The sequence below is a fragment of the Mustela lutreola genome, chromosome 2 (assembly GCF_030435805.1).
Source record: "Mustela lutreola isolate mMusLut2 chromosome 2, mMusLut2.pri, whole genome shotgun sequence".
Classification (NCBI taxonomy): domain Eukaryota; kingdom Metazoa; phylum Chordata; class Mammalia; order Carnivora; family Mustelidae; genus Mustela; species Mustela lutreola.
This window is the reverse complement of record NC_081291.1, coordinates 191140282-191164633: the sequence shown is the minus strand read 5'-3', so window position 1 is coordinate 191164633 and position 24352 is coordinate 191140282. Positions and strand designations below refer to the sequence as shown.

General features: G+C 36.5%; 1 long non-coding RNA gene across 1 annotated transcript in view; it reads left to right on the top strand.

Annotated features, from left to right (window-relative positions):
* Positions 1 to 1017: 1017 nt before the first annotated feature.
* Positions 1018 to 24352, top strand: part of LOC131825953 (uncharacterized) — an 89117-nt gene continuing 65782 nt past the window's right edge. Inside the window, exon 1 of the long non-coding RNA XR_009351378.1 lies at positions 1018 to 1094. This is a non-coding gene — a long non-coding RNA (uncharacterized LOC131825953). The remainder of the gene's footprint in view (positions 1095 to 24352) is intronic.

Genomic DNA, 24352 nt, shown 5'->3' with positions numbered 1-24352 from the left:
TTTGAATGTCCAATATGAATTACACTGAAAATGCCTTATTTGTATTTAAAAATTGTCTGGAAAGCAGAAGCAACTCATAGTTAAAAAATTCATAATAATGAACATAAATGTGAATTACTGGTGAAAAAGGTGGTCAGAAAAGGCAAAGAAAGGAATGTGAAAAGGCAAAGCCTGGAATGTGATTAGGGGGGCTGGGAGTAAGTTGTGATATGCAAAATGAGCGTGAAAAGAAGGTGTGGGGGGGGGGAGGGGCCATGGACAGTCCACAAAATTCTTAGGGGCCTTTTAAGCATTAATTGTTAGTTTGGTTAGATATTTTAGAAATGTTAGTTTGTGCCATGACCAAATCAACTAGAGGTCTGGAATGCAGTGAGTTAAGAAAGGAGAGTGAAGAGAGGAAATGGAAGGCTAGCTGCAGAAAACTCATTCGACAACATTCTTGTAGGTAGAAGGAAAGAAGGACACAAGAAACATAAGGGAGCAAAAAAACAGGTCTGAGATTTTAAGTTTGAGGACAGAGAATACCTCCTTATGTATGAAAATTAAGATCAAGAACATCAGCGGGAAGGAGATTTATATTACTGTGTGGAAGGGGGGGAAGAGGGAAGAAAAATACAAAATGAAATCATCCGCTTGAAAAGGAGCTGAAATACTGCTTCCAGTAAGACAAGAGGAAGTCAGAGACGTTCCATGGAGGATGAAAGGGCAGATGAGCAGATTATGACTCTGTTTCTCAGTGAATAATGAACATGGTTTTATGTAGCAGGTGAAGAGAGTGATTTTCAAGATGCAGATTTTATTTATTCATTTATTCAAAAAAATACACTGTGAAAACTAAGTTCCAAAATCCTAAGATAGGCACTGACAACACAAAATTGAATTCAACATGTTTCCTAACCTCAAAGTGCTTACATTTCTTCAATAGGGAAGACAAATCAGGAAACCACTGATTGGGAAACTGTGTGAGAAGTGCTGTAGTGGAGGTGGGAACAGGTTGCTTCTTAAAGAGGGAACAGCTAATAGAATGCCTGGGGAGGAGAGAAGGAAGGAATTCTTCCTGAGGAAAGCTTTCAAGCTGAAGATGAATCTCAAGGGTGAGTAGCCTTAAAGTAGGCAATTAAGGAATTGGGAAGTGTGTTCCTGATAGAGAAAGCAGCGAGACTCTGAAGGCAAAGTTAGAAAACAGCATAATGAATTCAAAAAAATGGAATCTGTTTATAAGGTTAGAGCTCAGAACTTGAGTGAGGAATTTATAAGTGAGGTTAGAGGCACTCAGGAGCCAAACTGCAAAGTATATTTGCAGTTTAAGCTGTATTTTCAAATAAGGTATGGGGAACTATTTTAACACTGACAATGTGAAGGTAGGCTCAGTAGACTTGCACTTGAGAAAGAACATTCAGATTCAAGGAAGAAAATGTCCTCCTGAAGGCAGGAAGTAGTTAAGGCATTACTGCCTAAACTGATCTAAGGCAAGAGAGATGGAAAAAAGATGAAAAATACTTTAGGACTTGGAACCTGAATGATCAGGTTTGGAAAAGAAAAGAAATGTTCTAATATGAAGCATGGGTCTTTGGCTGATGGTACCAATAATGAGATAGGGACAAGAGAAAACTGAACTGGGGAGGATGACAATGTAGCACTGGACTTTTGTTAATACATCTAATTCAGCAAAGATTCATAAGCACATACTCTTTTCCAGGAGCAAAGCTAAATGCTGATATACTGAGCTTGACTTATCTATGGAACACTCAAGTGGAGAATAAGTGAATAATAAATGAATCAGTCATAGTTCAACCAGAGAAGCAGAACCAGTAGGAGAGATATATATATATACTACAGGATATCAAATATATTTATAGATATATATTTATATAGATAGATATTTGTATCTCTCTGTATCTGTGTCTGTTTATAGATATCATGATACATATATGGATAGGGAGAAAGATATATATAGAGAGAAAGATTCATTATAAGAAATTGGTTTACATGATTATAAGGACTGGGGTGGCAAAGAACAGCCAAAATCCACAGAACTCCCTTTATCTCCCTCTCCCTTCTCTCTCCCCCTCTCTCAGAAGCCTCAACTCTGCCTCAACCTCCTACGTAGTGATTAAGTTAGGCCCACCCAGATTATCCAGAATATTATCCTTTATTTACAGTCAGCTGATTTGGACTTTAATTACATCTACAAAATCCCTTCACAACAACAACTAGATTAATGTTTGATTGAGTACAGAAGCTAGTTTTAAGTTGCCACATCAAAAAAGCCACTAACTATTGGTAAATCAGAAGGGAGGTATGGGCTAGGGACATATATTTTTAGTATCAGATTGCAGGTGGTGGTTTAAAGCATAAAGTTACATGAGTTCTCTAAGAATTAAAAATAGAGAGTATAATACTAGCAAAGTGTAGCTGTATAGTCCATTATTAAAACCTTCTTATTATCCCATCACTCAGACATACACACAAACACACACCCCAGAAGAAGGTACAAAATCTTATTAAAATTAAATCTTATTATTAAATTAAATCTTATTAAATCTTATTTAAATAAGGGGGTCACTTCTGGAAACACGTGTGGAGTAGACAGGTAGCATATCCGATGTACCTGTTCTATTTAACTTGGCATTGTCAGCTCCTTGAGAGCCATGGCTGGATTGACCAATACTCTTAGGGCCACTGAAGTAAATCTCCTGAGGTCAGTAGGGAAAAACATACTCTGGTTTCACCCATTCTCTATCTTCTTGTTGTCTCCAAATTAAGATCCCTTTATGCTCTTCTCACAATACCTCATTTTGTTAACTTCACTGTATGTAAGACAGATGTTTGATTCAGAGTGAAAGGATTACAAAGGGGGGGGGGGATCCGACCAGGAGAGTAAGAGATGAAGCACAACAGGGGAGCTGGTACTGGTGAGTAGACTTTGTATGAGGTGGGGAAGGAAGGTGAGAACAAAGTAAATCGAGAGGTGAATTAGAGGTAAGGAACTTCATGTGGAAGATTTCTGAAAAGTGAGAAAGGTGTTATAAAAAAAAAATGACAATCTGAACAAGGATGATTTCTAAGGTTTAAGAAACTTGAGCTTATTTGTATGCTGAAGGAGAGACTCTTCTGAAAGCCAGGAGGAGTATGAGTACAAGAGTGGAATAGGAGGGAGCAAAACAGTGACCTGAGTAAGGCAGCGGAAAATCAGGATTTGGACAGCTCCAACTTGCCCCTGGATAGGTAGATTAGAGGGAAATAAAAGCCTTGAATTGAGAGGTGACATGGATATCAATGCTGCAGGAACAAAACCTTGAGAACACGGTAGGGGGCTAGGGGTGTGGAGAGGGCCCCCCACATGCACCTGGAGGAAAACATGGATTGAACTCTCTGTTGTTTCTCTTTCATAAATTTTCAGCATGTTCATAAAGTCTCTGCTCAGTTATATCCTCCCAGCTAATTTCTCCATTCATGTTTGACCCCCAGCACCTAGCAGCAGTGTTTATATAGATAAACACCCATTATGTAAAAGGAAAAAAAAAAAAAAGTAAAAGAAAATAAAAGTAAAGTGGGGGGTGCCTGGATGTCTCAGTTGATTAAGTGACTGCCTTCAGCTCAGGTCATAATGCCAGAGTCCTAGGATCAAGGCCCACATCAGATTCCGAGCTGATCTTCCCACTCTCTCATTCTTTCTCTCCCCAGTAAATAAATAAATAAATAAAATCTTAAAAAAACAACAACAACAACAACAAAAAAAAAACCTGTATATATACAAAGGTCAAAACAAAGTAAAAGAATTTAAGAAATTGTCTTGGCAAGAGGCACAATGATCATAATTTAGTTGTAATGATAATATTAGATCACGTGGAGTCAGAAGATAAATAGAAATGATATAGGGAAAAATTGGACCATAGTCTTCCATCTAATATCTGGGTATGAAGTTGTGATGCTTCTACTTTTAGCACCACATTTTTGGCCCATTGTATCAGTTTTGAGTTTCTGTGCTAAAGAAATGTACTGTATTGCCATTGTCAGAATAGCAGAGCCACAAAGGCAAATGAAAGTTAAGATTTCCTGAGCTGGGAGTCCTTCCCTTACCGGGTTTTGATTGTCAGCCCAGGGAGATATAACTCAACAATTTATTCTTCTGTACATATGTCCTGAATATTCCCTGAGTATCCTTCGGGTCACTTATCTCGGGGAGGCTCTTGAATATTATGAAAATAAATCAATAAGTAAATTGCATGTATATTTAGATTTCTAGGGGAAATTTTTCTGATTCTAAAATCAAAAAAGAGATGAGAGTGTGGAGAGAAAAGAAGGAAAACCCAGAGAGAGAGAAAGGATGATAAGGAGAGAGTAAAGGAATGAGTATGAATAAACTAAGCAATTCCTCATCTTGGTAAACAGATAAAGTAAAAAACACCACTATACAATAATAGCAATAGTGTTTTCATTTCCTAGGGCTGCCATAAGAAGCAAGGTGGAAATTTATTTTCTCAAAGTTTTAGAGGCTAGAAGCTCAAAATCCAGGTGTCAACAGGGCCATGATCTGTCAGAAGACTCTAAGGAAAGAATCCGTTGTGGCCTCTTTCAGCTTGTGGTTGTCTGTAATCCTTGGTAATCTTTGGTTTATAGTTACATCACTCCAGTTTCTGCCTCTGTCTTCACAGGGCCATCTTCCCTTTCTGTGTCTGTCTCCAAATGTAAAGACACCAGTCATTGGATGTTGCGCCCACCCTCATACAATATAGCCTCTTAGCTTGATTATAAACACAATGATCCTACTTCCAAATAAGGTTATATTCACAGGTCCCAGGGTTTAGGATTAAACAGATCTTTTGGGGAAGTAATTAAATCCACTAGAGCAATAACTGTTTATCAAAGAAAGAAACTGCTCTTAAATCTTAAATCAAATTCAGTTCAGCTCTAAAATAATTGAACTATCATTTCTTTCTAGTCTGCTCTCAATAACTTAGTTCCCTCATCTATAAAATGGGGACAATACTAATTTCTACCCTCTCAGATTGTTGCGAAGACTTCGTTAGAAGATGTCTACTGTTTAGAACAGCTCCTGGCTATCATAAACATTTCGTAGGTGTGAGATGGGCAGCCTTGAAATATTTGTTAGCCTCTCCTACACAATGATCCTGCCAAGACTTCAGCCTGAAGAAATGAAAAGATTAGCTAAATCTTATTGTCCAGACAGTGTAGGAAGGAGCCAGTCTATTAGTGAGACATCACTAATTAAAGTATTTTTTATCATGTTTTCCCTATTGTTTCTGCAACCGACTCTGTAATTGGGCAATTTACTCTAAGACAATGACCTTGGGCATTGTGGTTGGTTTTAGCAGCCCATTCTCAATTTTCTAACAGAAGCAGGTGAACTCTCTTAATTGGTATGCCTAGGGAGAAATATAAACATGTCAAATGAATAACCATCAAGTAATACACAGTGTTAGGTGACATTCACTTTCTCCTCCGCCAGCTGCCTTTAAGGTAAACTTGATAACAAAGCAGGACAATTTTCCTTGCCTATACAAAGGTAAGATTAGCTCATTTAAGAGGTATAATCAGAAAAGAAAGCTGCCTAAAGTGAACATTATAGACCAGCAATTCTCACAAAGTAAGCAGAATTAATAGACAAATCTAGGCTGTAGAACAAAATAGATGTACTACTCGAAGATTATTTCCTTTACCATACGTCAGTCAAAAGTCTCCTTATTCATTTTTAACTATCACAGAAGTAAGTGTAATGAATCCCCAGCCATCAGCACAATTAAGCAGTGATGTTATTTTGAAAAGATTTAAGGTGAAAAATTCTACTGGACCATCACCTTAATCTGCATTATGTGGGCTAGATTTTTTTTTTTCCTCCTCAAATTACAGATGCATGAAAAAAACAATGATGCCTCCACTAATGTGTAATCCCACAGATCTATCTCACTAGACAATGAATTTAAATATTATGAATAACCCCCCTCCTTTTTTTTTTTTTTAAAGATTTTATCCATTTACTTGAGAGAGAGACCGTGAGAGAGAGCATGAACGAGGAGAAGGTCAGAGAGAGAAGCAGACTCCCCATGGAGCTGGGAGTCCGATGCGGGACTCGATCCCGGGACTCCAGGATCATGACCTGAGCCGAAGGCAGTCGTCCAACCAACTGAGCCACCCAGGCGTCCCAACCCCCCTTCTATAAGAGTTTTGCCATGTAGACAGAATTAACAAGGAGCTGTAATAAAAATGGTAAATCCTAGTTCTGTGTAATTTGGGGTTAGCTTGGCATGGTGCCTTTTAATCCATTGACAGCAGCCACATATTTCAAGCCTTCATTTTCATAATGTATCTGGGAGGGAATGAGAAAAAAGGAAGCCATAATAGCTCCCATATTTAACTAGGAAAAGGAAAAACTGATGTTTTATTTTTTAATCTGGCTTTCTATAATGATACTCATATACTTATGTATATATTTAAAATAAACTAAACTCTTTCTCTAGTTTTCTATCTTAGTTATCATAACATTTTCATAAAAGAGACATAAATCAGTGCTTCTCAAACTTGTTGGCTTATTAGCAACACTAGGGGTGATTTTAAGACCTCAGATGCCTAAGCTGGACCTAAACCAATGAAATCATAACTGAGTGGGTGGGGAATGGGATTTCTGCATAGGTATTTTTCAAAATCTTCCTAAAATATTCCCATCTGTAGGGTTGTGAACCACCGACTTACCTGGCTAGAATGTTCTTTTTTAGGTGCTCATTTTGTTCATCTTCCCATCTGTTACTTGTCATTTCCCCAATTTGTATAAATCATTACTCAGTGTTAATGAGGTTCTTTTGTTGAGAAAGCACTTTTGCTTCTTCATTTTCCCTTTCCTTTGGGATTTCCAACATTTGGTTGTGTAGGTATTAACTTCTTGACCTTTCTAAGGTATAACCACATTAGGTTAATTCTATGATGGCATTAATAACAAAAGTGTCTATTAAGGATCTTATTTCCATGTAATTGTCTAGGAAACAACACAAATACAGTTAATGTCCTTTAGAATTTTGCACTAGTAATAACTGAAATGCAACCAAAACACATTAGCTTTAAGAAATATTCAAGTATATGTGCTCATCAACAGCAACTCAGGATATCCAGCAATAATTACACCAATTTTTCCTAAAGTATGACCCTTCTTTTTGCTTAAATATATCTTTAGATGTCAGATTACTCTTCTACAGATCAGACTACTGCTTATCTTTCAAGAATTGTGAATACTTTAGTAGGGTCAGAGGCCTAGAATAACTCTACAACCTCAAACACAGAAGAATTGTATATAATTCTGTCTCTTAAATGACAAAGGCCTGAGGTATAGTGTGCATGATAAATAAAATGCACTTCTAGAGCAGTGTAATTTCAATATTTATTCATTTATTTCCACACCAGAATGGGGAAAAAAAAAAAACTTATGTGTATAGCCCATAGCAACATATATGTTTCTCATATTATTGCTTCCAAGATGTCCCAAACAATGCTATTTTCTAGAAAGCTTTCATTTACAAATCTGGCAGGCTTCGTTATCTATTTCTAAGATATTCTTAGTAACTTTAAAAACTGGGAAGCAGAAACATTTATTATGACATTACTATCTGCCTGTCCAACATTGTAAAACAGTAATAATAATAAGCATTTACTATTTGAAATGAAGTGGCATAAACTTTAAAGGGGTTGACTAATAGTTTAACCATGAATACCACAAAATTTTCCATGGGATAAAGGCCACAACAGAGCAGACCAGACAATTTCATTTTGTGGTGCTTCACATTGGTGCTTTGCATTGATTTGATTTCTTTCATGTATTACATTACCAATATCAGAGTTACACAATCAATTGTTAGGTAGCCCCACAGACCAGTTTGATAAATTTATGAGTAGCTGGTTAGGCTCAACAGTCAGAAAATCAATTTCCTTCTATTCTGCTTCTCATTAGGGTATGTGTTTTGTTTTGCTTTCATTTTGTTTGGGATTGCCTAACTCTTTTGAGAAAGCAATTTAAATAGACTATTCTTGCATATTCTATCAACTTCCAATCAAGCCCCTCCATGACAAACAGGATTCCGGCTTCCACACAAAAGTAAAGTAACAATAGAAACAATAACAAATGGTTTCCTTTATAATTGTTTTCCATTAAATTAGCCTGACAGAGGCCAGGCACACACTGGCTAATTAGTGGGGTCATTTTCATCCCAACTCACACTGTTGAAGGGAGAGTATTTGGATAGGATTTAGTTGTGAAAATGGGAATAGAATGTCAGCAAATACTCAGAACTTCTGGATATTTAACTCAACTGTCATGGGTTCCTTATTGTGGAGCCTGTCCTGCTTGTCAGCCAATAAATATGTATTAGCTACCCACAACATCCCAAAAGTAATTAAAAATTTAACAGATTTCTTCATCTCCTGGGCCTACAGTTAGTTCACCATAAAATCATAATCATCAAAATTCATTCTTATTCACTTGGTTCTCTGATATATTCAATTCAATCCTATAAATATTTATAGCATGCTGCTTTCTACTGTTGAAAAGTTTACGGTCTTGTATGAAGGATAATGCAAGCACATATAACTAGCTACCCAAATGAGCTAAATGCCATGAGACAAGCATGAATGAAGAACTATGGCTCCAAGTACAGGCAATGATACTACTTATGCAAAGTCCACGTGTCAGAGTAAGTACCAAAGTTAAGTCAGGAGAATTTTAAAAAGTAATAGAGTAATATGAATATATAGAGACCTTTTGTGACCTAAAAGGTCGTGAGGTAGCCTGATACATCAACAGTGAAGTATTTTCCATTTCCGGTTATGATGGAGTAACTGACACAAGACTAGCCTTCCCTCTCCCCTCTCTAGGAGAGATTTAAACACAAATTTAAACAAAATATATGAAACTATGTTTTCAGACGTTATACAACAGACAACACAGAGTTGAGTGAAGGAAAACTAGGAAGGTAAATGCCACTATCCTTCCATTCTTCTGCCTTTACAGGACTTTATAGTACCATGTTCTATAAGATAAGCACTTTATATACCATGATACAAGAGAGGGAATCCCAAAGAGAGAAAGGTGGTTTCACTAAGTTGAGAAGACAGGTAAGAGGGATCTGTACAGAACAGGCACTCTAGAATTCTGCATTTAAGGGGTCCTTGCATCATTACCAAAATACTAACCTGCATATGAAAAAAGTCATGAAGGATAGAAATAGTTGATTTCTTCCCAGGGATATGGATTACACAACTGTATTTCTTACATCTCATCAAATCCTACACTTAAGGTTGGCGCATTTCACTGTTTGTAAAATATACTTCGATATTCTAAAAACTGGTGACAGGACTGGCTCACTTTTTTTTTTTTTTTAAGATTTTTCTTTTTTTTTTTCAATTTGACAGAAAGAGAAATCACAAGGAGGCAGAGAGGCAGGCAGAGAGAGTCTGAAGCAGACTCCCCACTGAGCAGAGAGCTTGATGTGGGTCTTGACCCCAGGACCCTGAGATCATGACCCAAGTTGAAGGCAGAGGCTTAACCTACTGAGCCACCCAGGTGCCCATGACTGGTCACTTTTTAACACAATCACTGTGGTTTCTTTGTTCAAATTTAAACAAGTAGGGACACATGGAGGTAAGAAGAAGAGATAGGAGCCTATTGTAATAAGTTGACTGAGAGACAGCAGGACCTGGACCATTGTGATATCAGAGGATGTGGTAGGATTTAGAAGACAGAACTATCAGACTTACAGAAGAGCTGGGAAATGAGTGGAAGACAAAAGAGCAAAGAATGACTCCAATTATTTTGGCCTGAATACATAGAAGGGTGAAATAACCATTACTGATATAGGAAAGAATATGGACAAAGCATGTGGGAGAAAAAAAAAATCAGGTATTCAGTTCTAGATGCTCTAGAAAAATTGTATGAAACCACTAAGGGATTGCATGTAGATTGAGAAGAGAACTATTCATGATCTGATCCCTAAGATACCCTCACAATAAAAAGCCAGGAAGCTGAGAAGAAGCCAGAAGGAAAAACTGAGATGGAGTGTTGAGTGAGGAAATATAAAATCCAGCAGAGTGGGATGTCCTGGAAGCCATGTTCAATCTCTCCTTGTTTTTAGACTCTGAAACACATTCTAAACCCTTCTTTAAAACAAAACAAAGCAAACATCTGCCCTGCCCCCAATCTACTCCAGTTATAAACCTAGTTATCTTGTTGCTGAAGTCAAAGTTTTAGAAAGAGTTGTTTTTCCTCTCTTCTTCCACACTTTTTCACTCACTCCTCAATTCTCTCCAAACTGGGTTCCCCCCTAGTACTCTGAGGGAGACTCTCATTAAAGTCACCAATAAACTACAGTGCCCTAAATCCAAAGTTTGGTTTTCCCCTAGATTTGATATGACTTGAATTCTTGGGAGTATTTGATATTTTCTACGTCTTAAAACACTCTAATTTTCAAGACACCATACCCTCCTGGTTCTCTTCTTACGTTTCTGGCTTCTTCCTAGTCTCCTTTTTGGACTCATCTCTTAGTCTTTGCATGTTTGAATTCCTCAAAGCTCAGTCATAGGCCCTTTAATCAAACCATAATTACTCCTTAAACAATTTCATTCATGACAGGTGGCATAACAGATGATTAAGAATATGAATGTTTTTTTCCAACCTGCCCGGGTTAAATCTCAGCTCTGACCCTCATGAGCTATGTCATCATGGCAAGAGCTTCACCTCATTTTATCTCAGTGTTACCATATATTTTAAGACGGGGATTATAATGGTATGTATTTCATTGAGTTGTCACAAAGATTAAATGAGTCCATATTTGTACATCACTAATACAAAAGAACATAGGTTTAATTATCACATGTAAGCAGATGGTTCATACTTTGCAGTGGCCTAGACATTCTCTATTAGAAACCCACACACACAACCATTTTTTTCTTTAAATATTAACTTAGGTTTCTCAAAGTTATCTCAAACTCAGTATGGTCCAAAACAGAACCCATGATCTATTCCCCAAAGCCTTGTGTTCTCTCAGCTCAGAAAACTAGGCAATATCCTTAATACCATCCTTTCCCTCTCCACAACCTTCACACCCATATCCAATCCATCCCCACATGTAATGATGCTACTTTTTACATATTCCTTGAATTTATCTCCTTCTTTCCAATAAGTTCAACCACACTAGCCTATTTTCATTTACTTTTATGTCTGCTTTCTGCTATGGTAATAGCTTCTTAATTGGGCACCCTGCATCTAAACTTTCTCCTAGTCTCTATGCTACAGGCAGAACAATCTTCTGATTGTGTTCCCCAAACTGAGCACAAAGTCTTTACTCATTTATTATGATTCTGGGAAAGGCCAAAAATTCTTAATATGGCTTACAAATCCCTCAATAGCTGATTTCTTCATGATCTCATTTCTACCAATCTCTCTACCTTTAGCTTGTCCCCTGCTTTCCATAAATTCTTCAAATAACACATGCTTCATTCTGCAACAGAGCATTTATGTATAGCCTTTCTTCCTCCATTCCTCTAATTTAATTTTTACTTTGCTTCCAGAATTTGGCACAAAAATCATTTTCTTACTGAAGCCTTGCCTGTTCTCCAGGTGTGGTAAAATCTACTAACTCATGCACACTTGTCAATACACAAATTCCCTATCCACATAAAACTATGGTAATTTTACATTTTTGTTTTTTTTAATTTTACATTTTTAAATAACAATTCAGCTAATGAAAACTTCATGACAAGAGGAACAGAATCTATATTTTCTTACTATCATTGTAAGCCCAGGGTCTAGGATGATTCTTAGCAGTTAGAAAGTGGTCAGTACATATTTGTTGAATGCATAATAGGGTACCAAAACTTACTATAGGAGAAAAACAGTTTCTAATGAGCTGTGAAAGAAAATTAAGCAATTAAGTGTAAAGAACCATCAGCACAAGCACAGAGATAGAATATGTGTTGTCATTTGCCAGAGAATATTACTGAATAATAATCTTCGCAGAGTGGTAAGATGGCCAAGCAAACATCAGCCTTTCCAGAAAACAAGTATTATTCCAGATGCCCTCTTAGAAAAGTCAAAGAAGCAGAGCTCTAATATGCTTGGTGATCTTTAGACTTGAAACATGCTATCTCCAATCTTTCTTTATAAGTACCACAAAACCAAATTAAGTCACAAAAGGTTAGAAGAAAAAAAAATGGGCAAAAAGACTGTAACAGGCATGTTGGAGCCAATTAGAAACACAGAATGGAACGGAAACAGCCATTAGGATGTTTCGCTCTAGTGATCAGCTTGGTCTGCAGACACCTGTAGGTCGTTCAGTATCTTCTCTGTGGGCTCTCTGAATATGAACAAGAAGCTTAACAGGAAACAGACAACAGGAGGTGGGGCTATCTTTTATCAGTTTCAGAGATAATAATGTCTCTCCCAGCATGGAGCTGATTAGAAAGAGATGCTGAGCAGTGGAAAATCGAAGTGAGCAGCATTCCAGCTCTCTTCTGAATCAGTAGTTCCACCTCTGACTTAATTACATAGTTCAAATTAATGTTAAAAGGGCATAAAATAGACATAGTTGATAGCAGATCAAATGTATGTAATACTAAGACTCTTTCCTCACCCAAATATCTTCCCTGTTAAATCACCAGTGAATCTGAAATTTCTAGTATAGAGTCATTGATTAAGTATTATTCCAGAAAGATACACTTAAGCTACTTTCAAAAATCATATTGCCTAGGTAATTAAGAAGATACTTAGCTATCACAGATTAGTTTATCTAATGTTAATAAACAAGCCAACAACAATAAAGACAAAGACAATAGATCCCATATGGAATCATTTATGCAAAACCACATGTCACCAAACTGAGACCTCACAGTTTTGACTCTCCCAGAAATGGAATCTTAAACTAATCAGGAATTGCCTGATCAGCAAATTCTATTATTTTCCCTGAAAGTAATCTTGTAAAAACCAACCCACTTTATCATCTAGTGTAACTTCCTTGTTCCCTCTCCCTTCTGCCTGTAAAGTTTCAGGTTTACTACAACTCTGAGATCTTTCTCTCTGCTAGATTAGATGCTGCCCAATTAAGATTGATTTTTTTCTCAAATAAACTGGACCTTTTATATGCCTCAGTTTACCTTTTAACACTTCTAGTATCAAAAGAGGTAACCAGAGATCCCAGAGAGCCCCCAGGAGCAAACAATCAAATAGATATAGATAAGTCCCTTGACTTCACTGTTTTCTCACTGCCTCTGGAGGTAGTGGGTAAGTCCCTCAGAGATCATAGCTATGTGGCTTTTATGTTATAAGCTATGTGTTATAACTTTATTTGAGCATTTCATTTTCCATACTGGATCTGGAAACCAGCTGGAGTCAGACTAGGTCCAACTTCATTAAGTATTATAATATGGGTCCAGGGTCAAACTAGTCCTGGGTCCAGGGTCAAACTAGTTCTTACTTAAAAACCATTTTGGGTCCAGGGTCAAACTGAGTCTGACTTAAAAACCAAACTGAGTCCCATGTGAAGCCTCAGGTGACTAAAATTTTGTTTAAGCCTGAACACAATTAACCTTATCAAATATTGAATTACAGTGGCCACAGTAGAGAATTTTTAACCCGAACAAGTTTATACATTTATCTTAGTTAGAGAAAAAGGGGTCTCAGTCAAGTACTCATCACAAAGGGTAGAGGGAACATTATTTTTCTTCCTCAACAATATCCAGTGACCAGGATGAGATTGGCTGAAACATCCCATTTATTCCACAGCCTGTGAGCAGGATCCCAGGCAAACTAGCAAAAGCCAGCAAATGAGAATGTTACCAAAGCCCTCCCAGATTTCTATCTGTGATGCCTGGTCAAGAGAGGAATGTAAAATTTAATGTTGTACATTCCTTTCCAAATTCAGATTGACAGGCAACAACAAAAAGTGATATTCAGATCTTCGAATTGTTACTCATGAATTTGCCTTCAAGTACCCATCAGATGTAGATCCTTTCTGTCCCAAGGATAGCTATTACCATCTTATCTCATTTTGTGTCCTGATTGCTTACACTGGCAACTGTCAGGCTGGGGTTTAAACATAAAGTTGGACAGATATATGAACTACACTCCATTTACAGCTAGGGTTCTACTCACTATTGCCAGCTCTCAAGGGAATTGTCTAAGTCTTTCTTTTGGTTATCTTTGGGAATGACTCTGGATCTCAGAAGAGTAGTGTCTTTTGCATCCTCTTGTGCTCATGGGGTTGCTCAATATTACAAGAATTATTTACTGTTTGTCTTGGTTGAAACCCGGTAAGATATCCAAAAGGATTTACTGTTTGTTTTAAGTAACTCTATGGTAAGGAGTTGGCCCAACTGGAAGCTGATATTCAGAGCCTTACAGAAACTTTTTTAATGTCTTCTTTCCTAAGATAAATGAAACAATATATATGGCATGGTGGTGGGCATTCTGAAGCCTTTACTGAAGGATTTACTAAAACATTCCAAAGACACACAGCTCTAAATCTAGAACATAGAAATTGTTTGATTTCCACCTTAGCTGAATAATATCTCCTTGATATAAAGAGGTAAACTGAAGAAAGTGTGGGTCAGTCTTGATATAATTCAGGTTGCAACTCCATTCTCCAAGAAATTAAAAATAACTGTACTTGATTTACAAATGAAGTCTTCTAAGAATAGAAATGCAACTCTAAAAGCAATTCAAAGCCCACCTACACCCTTTTTTAATCAATCACAGAACCTCCTTTATTTGTCTCAAAAGGCTTGGAAGATATTATAAAATATATGGAATTAGAGAACAAAAGTTCTTCTTGGAGGAACTCACATCTTTCTCTGTGTCTTTTGAGATGTAAGTATGATAACTTTCTAGGAAACAAGAGAATTCTGAAGGAGGAGGAAGAGATGGAGGAGGAGGAGAGGGAAGGGGGGGAGGGGAAAGAGGACAAAGAAGGGGATGGGGAAGGGGAAAAAGAAGAAGTGTCATCAGCATTAAATATATTTTTATTCTACCTAGGTTTACTAAAAGTCAAATAAATTCATATTATCTCTGTTATAGAATTTGTCGACAAAAAAGATAATTTATAATAATGGTTGGCTGTTTAATGTCTCATGACATTTTCATAAGTAATCTAAACATAATTGTTTAAGAATAAATTAAATAGATATCAATAAGTTAAAAGTTTACAAACAAACTTCTCAACAATAACAATACCTTATGTTTCTACTTTAAAATATTTTCGAAAATTTTTTTTGGAATAAGCTCAATCCCTTCGCTATTGTGTTAGACTCCCTAAGTCTGAGGGTCCATTCTCCTACTCAAGCTAACAATCCCAAACCCATGGGATTTTGTATCCAAGCTCTGTACAAGGGGACACAGGGCAAAGATAACTGGAATAAAACCACCTCTGCAATCTCTAGACACTTGGTAACTTGAAAGCTTAAAAGTTATACTGAAAGAAGCTAAAGCATGGATATTCATTTCCAAATAAAACCGAAGACAAACATTAATTAATGAAAAAAAGTTTATCTACTTTTGTCTTATTACAAATGAACTAAAATTATCTTTGTCTATTAGGAAACATGTCTTATGCCACACTGAAAATTTTACCATGAGAAAGAACGTACTTCCAGAAATTTAAAAAAATGCTTTTATAAATTTGCCAATCTAGAGTATGCTGGTATAACAGACAATCCACAACTGATTACTACTTTTATTTTTTTTCATTAGGAATAAAAAATTCTAAAGGTTAAAAATACTAATCAACATATACAAAACTATTAAGAATAATAAGAGTGAAAGGAAACAACTGTATATGAAAAGTAGGCAGGAAAGAATTATGACTGGTTGTTTCAAAATGAGAAAAAAATAGCACAAAAATTTTAATGGACATAAAATAGTTGTAGAAGTTTTATGCGAAAGGAATCTTGGGAAATAAATTTTATGTATGGTCAAGCTAAGATTGGAACTAATTTATTTAAGTTTTTAAGGAATGAATTTTAATGTAAAAATTAGAATTGGTTTTCTCTCAGTTAAAACGACAGTTCTTGGACTATATCGGTCTGCTTTTGATGGCACACCATGAAAGGGGTGTGTGTGTGTGTGTGTGTGTGTGTGTACGTGCTTAACGTCTTGGGTAATCTACTTGCAAAGCAAAGATTTTGTTCCTTAGCAAAATAATTTCTGTGCCTCCCATTGTCAGATCTTTGATTATTTAAGAAAACCCAATCTTTTCAGTGTTAAAATAGTTAGCTTTTGTTCACAGCTTTGTAACCTTCTGTATTACCTTTATTCTATTGCAGTTTTGTTAAATAGATAATTAAGTATTATTTCATAATGATATGTGATCTTATTTAGTCAAATGTTTAGACCTTTTGACATTTTGGCAGCCTCCAAAATCGAATTCTAAAAGGTATCTTTTTGATCTCAGAGTAACTCTGAGATTTCTCAGAGGGCTCCTAGAAAATCTCAAATATTTGTCTTTCACCTTATAAAAGAGACATATTAAACTAACTAGGTTTGTTTGATATGTTAAATTACATGGGAAACATCATCAAGAGATAAGCCTTCTTACACTATATTTTATAAATATATGTTATTAATATGTGTTCTAGATGTAGAAATCTCTAATAATCTAATAAGTCCTGGTATAAAGTTTTCATTCATAATTCCAGTTATTATCTTAAAATGTTGTATGTCACAAATATAACCAAATTTCTTTGTCAATTCCATCATATATCATCAAATCTTTAAGTATGGGCATTTTAGTCATTTGTCATCTACAGGCTCTTTTTTTTTTTTTTTAAAGATTTATTTATTTATTTATTTGACAGACAGAGATCACAAGTAGATGGAGAGGCAGGCAGAGAGATAGGGAAGCAGGCCCCCCGCTGAGCAGAGAGCCCAATGCGGGACTCGATCCCAGGACCCTGAGATCATGACCCGAGCCGAAGGCAGCGGCTTAACCCACTGAGCCACCCAGGCGCCCCTACAGGCTCTTTTTAACTCTAATGCTTTGAAAAAGTGAAATTAGGAAAAGGACACAAACAAGTTTTTCTGCTTCCAAACTGCAGAGTGCTGAAACTCGGGTGCATATTTTACAACTGAAGAAGGCACCAACTGACATCTGATAAATGCTGGAGACCTCAAAATCAAATTGATTAGGAAGAGATATAGCCAATATCGAGGTAGATAGACCGCTTTCTCCCACGATGTCAGCTCAAGAACATTTGTTTCCATTCCTCCTTCCCTCTCTATCTTTTTCCTAATTCTTATATCATGAAAGTCTTTATGATTCTTTTGTTCACCTTTTTCCTTGCTCTGCCATAGAAAGTTCATATATCTCAGACCATTGCACAGTGGGCCAGTCCAGCCACCAAATAACTGTTATATTTGCTAAGTGGGTAATCCCATAGCCTTGCCCATGAAAAACTCCTCCTAGATTTCCAATGCTTTATTTCCTCTATAATAAACTCAGTCCGCTCTCTATTGTGTCAGGGTCTCAAACTTGAGATTCCATTTCTCTATCTCTGTTTAGCAAGCCAAACCCAGGGAATCTTGCATCCAGGCTCTGGACAAAGAAAGGGATACAAGGTTAGGATAACTAGAATAAAATTACCTATATGGTTTACAAACTTAAATTTTACTGGCCTCAATGGCTGTCACCTTTTTACTCCCAAGCCATGCACTCAAGTGGGAATTACCAGGAGGTACTCATGATTCAAAATTTGCTTCCTTGGTTCCCTACTCCCCTGGTTAGGAGTAAATGCAAAGGAGGTTCTGATCAGAAACCTTTCTTAACTCTGGAAGCTATTGCAGATTCTGTGATTAAACAAACAGCTGGGGGGGGGCGGTGACCCCTAGACTCTCTGGCCAAAGTTTTTCTTGATAATAGGATAGTTCTTGATTATCTTTTAACTCAGCATGGAGATGTTTTGCTAGAGCCAACATCACTTGCTGCCCTTGAACTGATACTTCTAGGAAAGCTGAAACTCAGCTACACTAGGTCACTGAACAAGCCAGTTGGCTTAAGAAAGTGACTCTTTCAACAGAGGCTTATTTGATTCTGATTGGTTTGGGTCTTGGTGACCATGGCTTCAAAGTGTACTCCAGACATTGGGATTTATCCTACTTATAACAGTCACAGTAGTCTTTCTGATACACTGTAATCTCCCCAAAGCTTTAGGTCCGTGTTCATAGCCACTAGCCACCAAGCAAATGATCTTCCTAAAAATAAAACATAGAAAAAAGAAAAAAAAATGATAAACTTAAAGAATGTGACCCCAACGTAGTGCCCTATGAATACCACACAGAGATTTAGCAAAAACTACAAGAACTCCCAAATACTAGCTGAGAGTAGCATGAATGCCTTAAATTTCTGATTAAGTGTCTCAGTTAGGCTGAGTTTTATCAAAATGGGGTAAATATTTAAATCAAACAAAAACAAACAAACAAAAGGACAATAGGCCAAAAATGGTGTTGCTTATCCTAAGTCCCACATCACCAACCTGACACTTAACTTATAGTTTCAGCTCTCCCAGAAGTGGAATCTTAAACCAGTCAGTCAGGAACCCTCTCATCAGTCCTGGTTAGGTAATCTGCCTGATAGCTCCTGCCATTCATCTTCAATCTATAGAAGTCTTTCATTTTGTATAGTTTCTCAGAGTTCCTTACTATCTGCTAGATTGGATACTGCCCAATTTGAATATTTTTTTTTCTCAGTAAATTCTTAAAATGTTTAATATGCCTCAATTTATCTTTTAGCACTAATAAAGATCATTTGTAACAGAAAGCAGAGTAATGACATTTAGGACTGCATGAGTTTCAGGAATTAGTTTTGGTTGTAAATAAGATGGAGAAAACACTAGAACCAGACTTACTTGATCTTATAAGATCATATGATACATCATATAAGTGAGATACAACACTGAGTTAAAGATCTTATATAGGGAGCGCCTGGGTGGCTCAGTGGGTTAAAGCCTCTGCCTTCCGCTCAGGTCATGATCCCGGCGTCCTGGGATCCGGCCCCACATCGGGCTCTCTGCTCGGTGGGGAGGTTGCTTCCCCCTCTCTCTCTCTACTTGCCTCTCTGCCTACTTGTGATCTCTGTCAAATAAATAAATAAAATCTTTTAAAAAATTAAAATTTAAATTTAAAAAAAGATCTTACATAGAAGATAAGTGAGGTTTAGTTGTAATGGATAAACAATTCAGCACATTTTAATAAGGTAACTACCTTGAATCACCTTTTTCATAATAATTGTCCCAAATAATAACTTCTACTCATCTTTTTTTCTTCTTTACATTTGGGTTTCCAGAAGAAACCCTATTGTTTCGATGAATATTCTTTTTTCACTTTCAAATCACTGAGTATTTCTGAATACTCTGAATTCTGGAACACAGAAATAAACCTTGACACAAATGATTCTCATAATTTCTCTTCTAAATAATTGTAATTCTCTTACGTATTTCTGCTGATTTGAAATTAAGATGTTATCTCTTCTGAGCAGTCTCTATAAGTTTCAAAAAAAGTGATTTCCCAAAAATCTGGTATCTACCTCAATGAGGTGTGCCTGTGTCCCTCTCCTCACAAATCAAAGGATCTGCATGAATGATTTTGTTATTGTGCTGCCACAACTGATTTCCTATTATGGATATTGGTATTTATTATTTGAGCCCATATTTATAGCTCTGTGTGGGTAAAAGGAAGCATTACATAGAATTCTGCTTTTGTGTGATCGTATATAATTCACTCATCTAAGTAAATGCTCTGTGAACATTCAGAATTCAAGAATACACTTTGTCCCCTAATGAACAAGATGGAATTAGAACCTATCTTTTCACAACCACTGACTGAGATTAATTTGACAAATACCCATTAGGCCATCCAACAGCCTGATCAGTTACTCCTATTTACTTTAATTTATTTAGCAAAAGACCCTGATCTATCAACTTAAATGCCTTGATCATTCATCAGTTCACAGATAGTGAAGTGTCCCGGTCTATATCCAGATTATCAATCTGTAAAAGGTGAACATTTGGGTAACTCATTTAACTGAGCAAGGTCTAAAGCTTCCAATATTTTAAGTTATTGGAGGCCATGACTGAGCTATAATCTTCCTCCTGTCAAATATTACAAACTTATAAGCAGACATTTGTTTCGATGAACTGAGGGCTAAATAAATGTATTTTCGCTGGCAGTTCATTCCTGACTAGGTATTTATTCAGGAAATCTTCATTCTATTATTATATTGGATATGCTTTGGTTTGTGCACAGAAATTATATTGTTTTGACAGCTCTATTATTTTTACTGGTTGGCTTGCAGCAATTTATCTTACAGTCCATGAGGAATTTATTTTTTTAATTGGCTCTGCCTTTCTTTATGAATGTGTTTATGAGTCACAATAGCAGTTCAACATTTTAATGTTTCAATGTTTTCCACCAATTTGGTAATCTTGTAAACAGCAGTGTTTCTGAAGGGCCTCTAAGCAGTTTTAAAAACAAAATTAAAAAGGAAAAGCTAGTAAATTTAGTTTCATCTTTCATACTTTCCTGACAGTGTCATCCTCATAGTGGCCTTGTGTACATACAAAGAAGGTGTGATATTTGGGCTCAAAGGTAAAACTAAATATAATGAACTCCAATCAGAATTAAGTCATTTTAAATCCCTTAAAATTTCATTAGACACTGACAAAAGAGTTGCTATTAAAGAAGGGAAATATCAGTTTTCTATTGCCGGTTATTATTATAGGAGCCTGAACAAATGGTAGCTTAGCACATTGAAGACCAAACTTCTGACATCCCAATATTTTACTTTTATTTAAGAATTCTTGAGTTAGAAAACTGGAGGTGAACTACATTTTACCACTGAACTAAAATTCAAATGTTTAATTTCATTGGTATGACAGTTTTTAGGCCCATCAGTTTTTATGGAACTTGATGCATATATATAGAATAGTCAGTTAAAATATATTTTTTAGTCAAACCCATCTAATAAGGATCTCTAAAATATATAGCAATTATAAAATAGATAATTCAGCTATTTGTTCCAGATAGCTGAAAATCAACCAGATAGGTAGATTTTAATGCAATTTAGTAATACATAAAATTTCATCCCAAAAGCCAACTACTTGTAACAGTCAAATGCAACTTACTATATTCTCCTACATATTTACTTATTCAGCAAATATTTAATAAGTACTTTCTAAGTAAAAATACTGTACTAGGAGTTTTAGGAGAATCAAAGCTGAATTTAATATCCTCAGTATATATTTTCATTATGTCTATTTATGTGAACATGAAAAAGGAAATATGAAGTAGAATACCACAAATGTGACATTTGCAGTGGTGTCAGTAAAGCAGTTTGGAAATCCCTGGGGAGAAAGAGAGAGAACTTCCAGGAAATAGTTTTAGAGGTCAGACATGAGAAATGATGGAAAAGGCAATCCAGGAGGAAGAAACAGCCTAAGTAAATCTTAACTGACCTCTAACCCAAGATATTATGGCCCTCAGCTGACATTTTAACCATATGAACATAGATTATCTTTTTTCTTTATAGCTTTCTTTTTTTAAATTTAATTTTATTTTTTTCAGTGTTCCGAAATTCATTGTTTATGCACCACACCCAGTGGGGCATGCAGTACATGCCCTCCTTAATACACATCGCTAGGCTCACCCAACCCCCTACCTCCCTCTCCTCCAAAACACTCAGTTTGTTTCTCAGAGTCCATAGTCTCTCATGGTTTGTCTCCCCCTCCAATTTCCCCCAACTCACTTCTCCTTTCCACCTCCCAATGTCCTTCATGTTATTCCCGATGCTTCACAAGTAAGTGAAAGCATATGATAATTGACTATCTCTGAATGACTTATTTCACTCAGCATAATCTCCTCTAATCCTGTCCATGTTGATACAAAAGTTGGGTATTCATCCTTTCTGATGGAGGCATAATACTCCATTGTATACATGGACCATATCTTCTTTATCCATCCAACTGTTGAAAGGCATCTTGGTTCTGTCCACAGTTTGGCAACTGTGGCCATTGCTGCTGTAAACCTTGGAGTACAGATGGCCCTTCTTTTCACTACATCTGTCTCTTTGGGGTAAATACCCAGTAGTGCAATTGCTGGGTCATAGGGTAGCTCTATTTTTAAATTCTGAAGGAATCACCACCCTTTTTTCCAAAGTGGCTGCACCAACTTGCATTCCCACTGACAGTATAAGAGGGTTCCCTTTTCTCCACATCCTCTCCAACACTTGTTTCTTCGCTTGCTGATTTTGGCCATTCTAACTAGTATAACGTAGTATCTCACTGTGATTTTGGTTTGACTCTCCATGATGGCTAGTGATAATGAACATTTTTTCATGTGTCTGCTAGCCATTTGTATGTCTTCTTTGAAGAAGTGTCAGTTCATGCCTTCTGCTCATTTTTTTTACATGATTATCTGTTTCATGTGTGTTGAGTTTGAGGAATTCTTTATAGATCTTGGATATCAGCTCTTTGTACTGTCATTTGCGAATAACTTCTTGCATTCTGTGGGTTGCCTCTTTGTTTTGTTGACTGTTTCCTTTGCTGTGCAGAAGCTTTTGATCTTGATGAAGTCCCAAAAGTTCACTTTTGCTTTTGTTTCCTTTGCCTTTGGGGACATGTCTTGAAAGAAGTTGCTGTGACCGATGTCGAAGAGATTACTGCCTATGTTCTCCTCCAGGATTTTGATTCCTGCCTCATGTTGAAGTCTTTTATCCATTTTGAGTTTATCTTTGTGTATGGTGTAAGAGAATGGTCAAGCTTCATTTCTCTATATATAGCTGTCCAATTTTCCTAGCACCATTTATTGAAGAGACTGTCTTTTTTCCACTGGATATTTTTTCCTGCTTTGTCGAAGATTATTTGACCATAGAGTTGAGGGTCCATATCTGGGCTCTCTACTTGGTTCCACTGGTTTATGTGTCTATTTTTTGTGGCAGTACCATACTGTCTTGGTGATCACAGCTTTGTAGTAAAGCTTGAAATCAGACAACGTGATGCCCTCAGTTTTTTCTTTTCCAACATTTCCTTAGCAATCTGGGGTCTCTTCTGGTTCCATACAAATTTTAGGTTTGGTCTGGTTCTTTGAGAAATGCTAGTGGAATTTTGATTGGGATGGCATTGAAAGTATAGACTGCTCTAGGCAGTACAGACATTTTAATAATGTTTATTCTTCTGATCCATGAGCATGGAATGGTCTTCCAACTCTTTGTGTCTTCTTCAATTTCTTTCATGAGTGTTCTGTAGTTCCTCGAGTACAAATCCCTTACCTCTTTGGTTAGGTTTATTCCCAGGTATCATATGGTTCTTGGTGCTATAGTAAATGCAATGAATTCTCTCATTTCCCTTTCTATATTTTCATTGTTATGAACACACATTATCTTAAGCAAAAAATGGAGCAGTGCATGGCAGCATGAAGTAAATAGGACCACTCCTGTTATCTATACATTAGAATTACTTGCCTTGAGCCCCATCTCAGAACAATTAAATCAGATCTTTGGTATGCAACCTGGCTCAGACTAACCTGCAACCCAAGTGTCCATTAACAGATGAATGGAAAAAGATATGGTGTGGTGTATAGTAGATATACAGAATGCCATATTACTCAGCCATAAGAAGGAATTAGATCTTGCCATTTGCAACAACATGGATGAACCTAGAGGGTATTATGCTAAGTAAGATAAGTCAGACAGAGAAAGACAAATACTGTATGATTGCACTCATATGTAGAATCTAAAAAAGTGAAACAAACAAAAAGCAGAAACAGACCGATAAATACAGAGAATTGATGGTTGCAAGAGAGGAGGGAGATGGGAAGATGGGTAAAATGGTGAAGGATAGTGGGAGATATAGGCCTCCAGTTATGGAAAGAATAAGATTTGGGATAAAAGGTCAGAGAATATAATCACTGGTATTGTTATAGCATCATATGGTGACAGATGGTAGCTACAGTTGTGGTGAGCACAGCATAACATATAGACTTCTTAAATCACTATGTTGTACACTGAATGTCAACTATAGGTCTTATATGTTTTCCAATTTATTCTATACATTAAGGTTACTGAAAATATAACAATGAACAAAATATATTTCTTTGTCCTGTCAATGACCTTGTAAGATGGGCACTAAGGTGTAACTGTTTACTAATGGGAACTAAAATAAAGAGGTTAAGTGACCAACTTACATCAAACCTGGGTCCCATTAATGTGAAACCCAGGGTTCGTACTCAATTTAATTCTAGAGCACTAACAAAAACTATACTGCACAACTTCCTCTCAGCTTATTGATAGATTTAATTTCCAGGAGCTTTTCAGTA